Below are 8,906 nucleotides of genomic sequence, written 5' to 3'. Positions count from 1 at the left end.
TTTTTGCCTATGAATATGATGAAAAAACACATTGTAAAATATTAGTTAAAATTCTTATAGTTTGACTCTAAAAAGGAAATCATAACAATTAAAAGTGCATAGAGAGAGTAATAAATAGGTAATTAAATTTCAAGAAGTTTAAAATAAAAGGTTGAAAAAAAGAATTAGATAGACAACATATATTGAAAATTGAAAACATATAAATAATAAATGGGCCCAAATGAGGTCAAACTTTTCGGCTAATAAAGTAGTAGGTAATTAATGGTGTTAAATTGTCCAATAATATAAATTTTAAAGGTACAACCATAAAAGAAGAATGTACAACACTATCTAAGCACATATCATCCAACACTTGTCATGTGTTAAGTAGTAGATATTCCCACTTATTATATTTAATAAATTCATTTTTTTAGTATCTAATGTTTAGAAAAAATATATATGATTTTGACATGTAATGCAATTTTAGAATATTAAATATGTCTTTTTGTATGTTGACATTTGTCATTACTTAACTTAGTTGATTACATGTGTCTCTCTGTAATAAACTAAATGAAAATAGGCATTTAAAATTAAAAATAAAATTTAACAATTATTACTAACTTGAAAAACCCATTATTAAGCCTAAAATAATTTTATAAATTGTATATAAACAAAAAAAAAGTGACATTTAAAAATAATAAAAGATTCTCAGCTTTTTTACTTTAATTATTCCATTTGAATTTAAAAATATTAGGCTTTTAAAATATAAAACATTGACGGTCATATATATATATATATATATAAACTACTATTTTGCCTTAATTATCTCAACAAAACAGTTATAAAAACGTTTTTCTTGAAATTTAGTTTAAAACAAACTATAGTTTTTTTAAAAATTAAAATAGAGAAAAAAACTATAAAACTGCTCTTTAAAAAAATAGTCACTGTAACTGTTTTGTCTATTATCCCCTTATCCCTAATTATAAGTACACACATTTTCTCAAACACATTAGAGAATACCCCGCAAAATATGGCAATCTATATAAACATAATATTTTTTTCTAGTACTTTATTATGATAAAAATTGATAAGGTTATTTTATTAATTTTATTTTAAAATAATATTTTTCATAATGATATTATATCAACACAATTTATTTGCTAAATCATACCATGATTATAATATAATTATCAAATAAGTTACATAAATACAAATACAAATGAAGAAAAGGCTACTAATTACTAATTATTATTACTATTAAAAGGAAGTTCTATATTTTTTAGGAATAAGTATGGATTATTTTCAAAAAAGTGAAAAAGTGTATGACTGCCATTATATTTTTTAAAAAATTGTCAATGTGGGTGAAATAGAGAATCACGTGTGAATAGCATTATTCTATCACACAAATAAAAAAGAAATACTCTAATTAACGATCTTAATGACTAGAGCCGTCAAAATGGGCTTAGCCCATGGGGCCGGCCCAATCCTACCCATTATTGAGATAAGATTTTTCAAGCCCATTTAAAATTATGGCTTATAAACTTGGTCCATATAAGCCCTTGGCCCTTGAGGCTTGATCGGGGATGGGCCGGAGTCTGCCCATGGGCCAAAACTTTTTATTCAAGAGTAATTTACAATAATCTCACTAGTATATAATCTAATAATTTTAATACACGCTATGTTGTAATATTATGAATATTCATACCCAGATACATGTATCTCGAAGTATATGGACTCAAAATTAGGTTAATTTGTTCTAGATACACTCTATCAAAGTAGATTCGTATGTATCTAGGATACATATACAAATCTCGCGCCTTTGCCTCCCTCCCATCTTGCTTGTCACTCTCTTATCGCACTCGCATATCTAGTATGTTCGATACATGCTAATTACATTAAATTTTTGCTACTGTTATTGAAACAACACCATTGTTTGCCATATTTGATTTGAAAATCTTTTCATTTTCTTGATGTTATAGAATTACAAGTTTGAAAAGAAAAAAAATAAAAAGAAGGGCTAGCCCTCCCCAGCCCTCGACCCTTCTAGGGTTGGGTTGGATTGAGCATTTTCAGGCCCTACCAAATGAAGGGCCAGCCCGCCCTAGCCCTTCGAATTCCTTGGCCCGCGAGACTTGGGCCGAGTGGGGCTGGGCCAACCCTTTTTGACAGCTCTATTAATGACATATGCAATAGAGAGTCACTTGTGAATATTTTATATTTTTTAAAAACTAATTCATTTTTTAAAATTTAAATTTATGCAAATTATTTGAGTTTTTTTATTTAAATTTAAATTTATTTTTTTAAAATTATTTAATTACTTCATATTTTAATCGAATTAATACTTATAAAGTACTCATGTATGTATTTACAATATGTTCTTTAAATTACAACTGGAATAACTTTCTGATATTGATTCTTTAAATTATTTGTCATATTTTTTATGCGCAAAAAGGATATGTAAAAACTGAGGAGAAAATAATAATTTTTAACAATACAAAAATCTATATTAAGAATAACAGAGACACAAAAAAAGTAATCAAAAAACGGAATAAAAGTTTTTATTTATTTTTGTTTAGAAAAACAGATTCCAACAACTTGAGTGTAAACGTAGTAAGCTTTCAATCGATAAAATAGTTGTGAGAAAAAGCACTAATTATGACTCTCTATCTTTAATTTCTTGTTCCGCTGAGTGTTAGGTGACAAAATAGTTATTTGAAAAAGTATCATGTTAATTCATGTACATATCTATCTATTATTAATACAATATTTATAATATTATTAAGTAAAGCATATCATCCATTATGCAATCACAAAACAGAAAGAAAAAGAGTTACACAATGGTTATAAGGTAAAATACTTTTATATATGTTGACATAATTATGAAAGAGTATAATTGCACAGTACCTTCTCATCTCATAGAATCAATTCAAACAAGAATGAGTTGTGCAACACAAGCCTTCGAGTTTCATTGCATTATGAAAGGCACTGCATTTATAGCCCTTCCTTATGCGTAATGTAGGCAAACAATCTTTCCGTGGACTCTTCTATGCCTTTGGTGTCATTGAAATTGAATGAGAAAACATGGAAGCACTAATTATGACTCTCTATCTTTAATTTCTTGTTCCGCTGAGTGTTGGGTGACAAAATAGTTATTTAAAAAAGCATCATATTAATTCATGTACATATCTATCTATTATTAATACAATATTTATAATATTATATTGTACATTTTCAGTTTCTTTTTCTTTTGTTTTAGATACCTTTAGATAGAATTATTATTTACTAAGTATATACATTTCTATTTTTAGGAGCTCTTTTAACTTCAAAATTCTCATTTTCACAAAATAACATACTTTTATAGTATACAGACGACATTAACTTCAAACATCTGCTAAGCAAACTATTTATTAATTATAAACAAAGTAATTAAGTAAAGCATATCACCCATTATGCAATTACAAAATAGAAAGAAAAAGAGTTACACAATGATTATAAGGTAAAATACTTTTATATATGTTGACATAATTATGAAAGAGTATAATTGCACAGTACCTTCTCATCTCGTGGAATCAATTCAAGCAAAAATGAGTTGTGCAACACAAGCCTTCGAGTTTCATTGCATTTTGAAAGGCACTGCATTTATAATCCTTTCTTATGCATAATATAGGCAAACAACCTTTCCGCGGACTCTTCTATGCCTTTGGTGTCATTGAAATTGTATGAGAAAACATTGAAGGAAATTGAAAGCGGCTATTCAATGAATGATTGGTTAGAAGATGGTTAAGATAATTAAGTACATTTAAATATGGCAACAGTTATTTACGGTTTCAGATTTTCAAACTTAAAAAATATTAACTGTGGAAAATTATTTTACTGACAATCATGATAGAATTTAATAAATTAAAAAAAAAAACTACCCCAATTCCCTTACATTTTTTTTTCTGTTTTAGTTACTAATCTTTTTACAATCAGTTTTTACTTTATTTATTTATTATTAATTTATTTATTTTTAAAATTTAATTCTTTAAAATTTTCAAATGGTAAAAGTTGGATTTTGTCCATAAGCGTGGGTAGTTATAAATTTTTTAAAAATAAAAGTTTGAACTCAACCGTGTTTTCATTTTTTTTCCTTTTATGTTTGTAATTAGAAATGTCAATATGGGCTGGCCCATCCATACATGTTTTGCAATTTGACGGGTCAGGCCAGGCTAGCCCATTTTTTATGTGAGCAAGAAAATGATCTGCCCAGCCCACACGTGCGTGGGCAACGGGCTTTGCCGGGCCAACCCTCTTTTCTTAAAAATATATTTTTTATAATTTTTTAAATTGAATTATAATTTAAAATATTATCATAAATATCGACTAGTGTTACTACTTGTTAATCAAATACACAATAAAATTATTTATATAATATTTATTAAGTTTGATTTCAAGTAAAAACATAAATAGCTAAATAGAAATATTAACCTAATTATTTTTCAAAGTTCATAATAAAACACAAAAACTATGATAATATTTCATAGGCTATGGCCTATGTAATGATTCCCTAGAAATTTTAGAACTTTATTTTATGTAGTACATATTTTATAAACATAATTTGTATTTAAATTGTAATATTTCAAACTTTAAACAGATTTTGAGTGTAGACTCCTGTGATTTTTAATACTCTATTTTATTTTTATTTTTTAATTAATTTTTATTTGGCCCACGGGCAGGCCCTATCCATATTTCTCAAGCCCCACAAATCAACATGCTTATTTAGGCCGGGTTAAAAAACCCTTTTCTTAAATGAGCTCCAAAGACTGTAGCCCAACCCTATCAAATCACGGGTTAGGCCAGGCCGACCCAACGGGCCTAGCCCATATTGATGGCTCTATTTGTAATTTTTATTTTTTATTTCTAGATTTTAAATTAATTTAGTTAATTTGATAATAAATAATATTATTATTATTATTGTTGTTGTTGTTGTTATTATTGTTATTGTTATTATCATATTATTATTTTTTTTAATTAATATATATATATATATATAGATGATTATTATTATTATTATTATTATTATTATTAGTATTATTAGTATTATTATTATATTCTCTCCTATAATTATTATATATTAAATGTTCATTTAAAATATCATCAAAAAAATAATGATAAATTTAAATTAAATTCTTTAAAATTTTCAAGTGGTAAAAGTTGGAATTTATCCGTAATATATATTTTTATCTTTTTAGAAAATGTGGGAAGTTATACATTTTTTAAAAATAAAAATTTGAACTCAACCGTGTTTTCAGTTTTTTTCCCTTTTATGTTTGTAATTAATTTTTAATTATTTAAAAAAATCTGTTTTTTGTGGTGCTGACACGTAGGCGCTACCACCTCTCCTATTATATATATATATAGAGAGAGATAATATCTACCAATCTCAATTTTAGCTTTTATCATTATATTACTTAATTTACCATTATATTGCCACAACGAAAAGGTTAAGGTGTACAGTTATGACCCTGGCAGCAAGGTTATAAATCAATTTAAAGGCAAACTTTAATAAGTCAAGAACAAGATATGATGAGTTAAAGCCAAAATAAGCATGGATAGCATTCAAGTTATGCGAGAACAAAAATCACCCTACGAGATTAAGCTAACATAGATGAGAATCTATAACAACGAAAGAGAAAACAACCAAGATTACAAACAAACAATGAAGAAACAAATTGTACAACCAATGCACTCAAGATCACAACCAAACAAACATTAGACCATTTCGAGATTTAGCTAGCTTTCAGAACAATTAGGCTACATCAAAGCCATGAAACCAATTCACCATTTTACATACAACAACTCCTAACATTCTTGGTTCAAAACAAATAGAAAAAAGCGAAAAAGTAAAGAAAAATATACCTCTTATCAGCGATCCAAGACTAGGAGATGAGCGAGAACTTTCCATGATGACACAGGAACAAAGCAGGAGTGTCAAAGGCTCGAACAAAAGAAAAACGACCTCTCTATTAGAATGATTTGTGTATTTTTGCCTATATCCTAACCTTTTCCTCTATTTTCCAACTCTAATTTCTATTTTTTTCAAACCCTTTGAACGATGAGAGTAAGGAGGTTTATATAGGTCAAATTTGGGGGGAAATGGACCGTTGGGATGGGAAAATTCACAATGTTCGAATTGTTGTGAATTTTGACGCTGATGAACGTTGGGAAATGTTCACGCTGGCTTTTGCTGATGAACTTTGGGGAATGTTCACGTCGGCTTTGGCTGAAAATGGTGGGCTGGGTCGGTTGGTACTGTTAGAATTGGGCTGGGCTAGTGGAAGTAATGAGTTGCTCTAGGCCTGTTTTTTGTCTCAAAATTCAGCTAAAATAGAATTGGTTAATTTTGCAATTTAGGAAAATGTCCAATTCGATTGCAAACTTAGCTGAATTGAGTCGAATAAGATGAATTAATATAAATTAATTAATAAACTTCTTAATATTAACTAAATAAAAAATATATATATATTATTTTAAGATTCCAAATGTGACAAAATTACATAAAAATAACTTTAAAGTATTTTGAATTTCATAAAACAAATTAATTTAAATCATTTGAAAAATAAAAAAAACTCGATAATTAATCTATAATGTGGATGGTCAAAGAAATATTTGGAGAACAATTTAATTATATGTTTATATAAATGCTTTACTAGAAAAATTTTAAAAAATGAAAAAATCCGAGGTTTATTAGTTTGGTTTAAAAATTTAAAAATTCGACACAAATGGCTTGGTTTGTATTTGAAAAACCTGAACCAATTCGAAAAAACTTGAGGTTGAAAACCCCAAAAAGTTCGAGTGTTATTAATTTGGTTTGATTTATAAATTTAAAATTTTGACACAAATAATTTGATTTGATATTTGAAAAACTCGAACCAACTCGGTTATGTACACTGCTGCTTTGATTATACTTGAAATAAGGAAAAACTATAGAATATGACAAACATCAATATACATTTAAAATAAATAGCTATAGTTTATATTTTTTATGTTATATGGATATAACTATACAATAAATAGCAAATTTAATTATATACCAATAATCATTTTTTTTTTATATATTTAACATAAATAAATATTAAATAGGAAAGTTATTATTACACTCATAATTAATTATGTCCTCATCAATACCTTGTATTTCATCAATATCCCTATATCACAGATTTTTTGTATTTTTTCGCCCCAAATTCCTTCCAATTCAAGATTTTTTTGTATGATTCTAGGAGCGATTTTTGTGATTTGAATTCATTAGGTATTTTCTAACTGATTTTTTCCTCGTTTTTATGAAAACTTTATTTATATACATCTATTTTTATAGAGTTTTGATTGAAATTGCTTTTTCATGAAAATTATATTGCTTTTATACTTTTCTTTCCATGGCGAAATTGCATATCTCCTTGCGAAGAGTGTCACCTCTACTGCTGGAGCCATTTCCTTTTCCCGGCGCACCGATGAGAGATCCCCCGGCGGTCTATGAGATGGAGCGTGGGGGATACCCGCAGTTCAGTGGAGTCGTTAGGTTATCATTGTTACTCTCGTAGAGAGAGAATTTTGTTGTTTGTGAAATTTCTATAGAGTATAATACTTATATACATAGATAATTGTATTGTAATATTAACACAAATTGAAATGGCAATTTGTGAATACAAGTATATCTGGATACATAAGTAATCTATCCAATTTGATTAGGCAATACAAGTATAGTTGGATACATCAATACTATATTTTTATAAATAAATACCTAAGTTTAACACCAAGCCTCAAGTATTATAGGAAAAATTTGACCAAAAAGAGATTGACGTTTTGTTGGCTTTTTCAATTTTTTATATAGCCGAATACTTACACACTTTGATACCTACACATTCTATTGTTTTTCCATTTTCTTATTTAAGAACAGTGTATTCATATGTATATTATATTGGTGTATTCATTTTTGGTTTAACTATAGTGTATCCATTTTTCAAATTGTTGTATTCATATGCTAAAATTGTACTACTTTACCTTGTTTTGATGTATTAATACATTAAGTTTTTTTATAAATACTTGTATTCTTGATATATTAATACTTTAAGTTTTATAAATAGAAACACCAATTTAAATTCAAAGTATTCATATGCTAATTGTACAAGTAATACATTGTTCTTATTTAGTTATTGTAATTACAACTGTATTAGTGTATAAATTAAAAAAATAAAAAAATATGCAAAAATACAGCGAGAAAAAGATATGAATACTCTTTTATATTCAAAATTTTATGAATACCTCTATAATTAATATTTAGTGAATATATTGTATTTAGGAATATAAATACAACTTATTGTATTATGTGAATGAATCGGGATATGCATACAATATTATATGTAATTATTAGTTGGTAATTTAATAATGGAAATTTGAGTGATTTAGGAACATAATAAAAGGTTGGCAGTTATGGTAACATATCATACCTTATTTAGTGCATTGAAAGATCACTCTATAAATAATAATAATAAAAAATTAATACAAACATGCAGCTAGAAGTGGACATAAAGTGTAGTCATTTTTAGTAAATAACATATTTATAGCTATTGAACTTCATTAACCCTATAAATATAGTTATTTTTGTAAGTTACTCTTGAAATAATGATCTTGATTGGGTTATATGTCCATTACCTTGAGAAAATAATCCAGACCCGAAGGAAGGCCCAAGGAAGCTAATTGGACCACGCCACGGCCCGAAGGTGAGCCAAGCCCGCCTCAAAACATCACTTTAAGCATAACTAATTTGGCATATTATATCCCTTCCTTTATTTTATTTTATTAATAAAAAAACAGAAAAACAAAACAACAATCAATAATATTTTTTTATTTAATTATTTTCTAAAAAAACAACATAATTCATCACTATTCAC

The sequence above is a fragment of the Solanum tuberosum genome, unplaced genomic scaffold (assembly GCF_000226075.1).
Source record: "Solanum tuberosum cultivar DM 1-3 516 R44 unplaced genomic scaffold, SolTub_3.0 scf00592, whole genome shotgun sequence".
Classification (NCBI taxonomy): Eukaryota; Viridiplantae; Streptophyta; class Magnoliopsida; order Solanales; family Solanaceae; genus Solanum; species Solanum tuberosum.
This window is presented reverse-complemented; position numbering follows the sequence as displayed.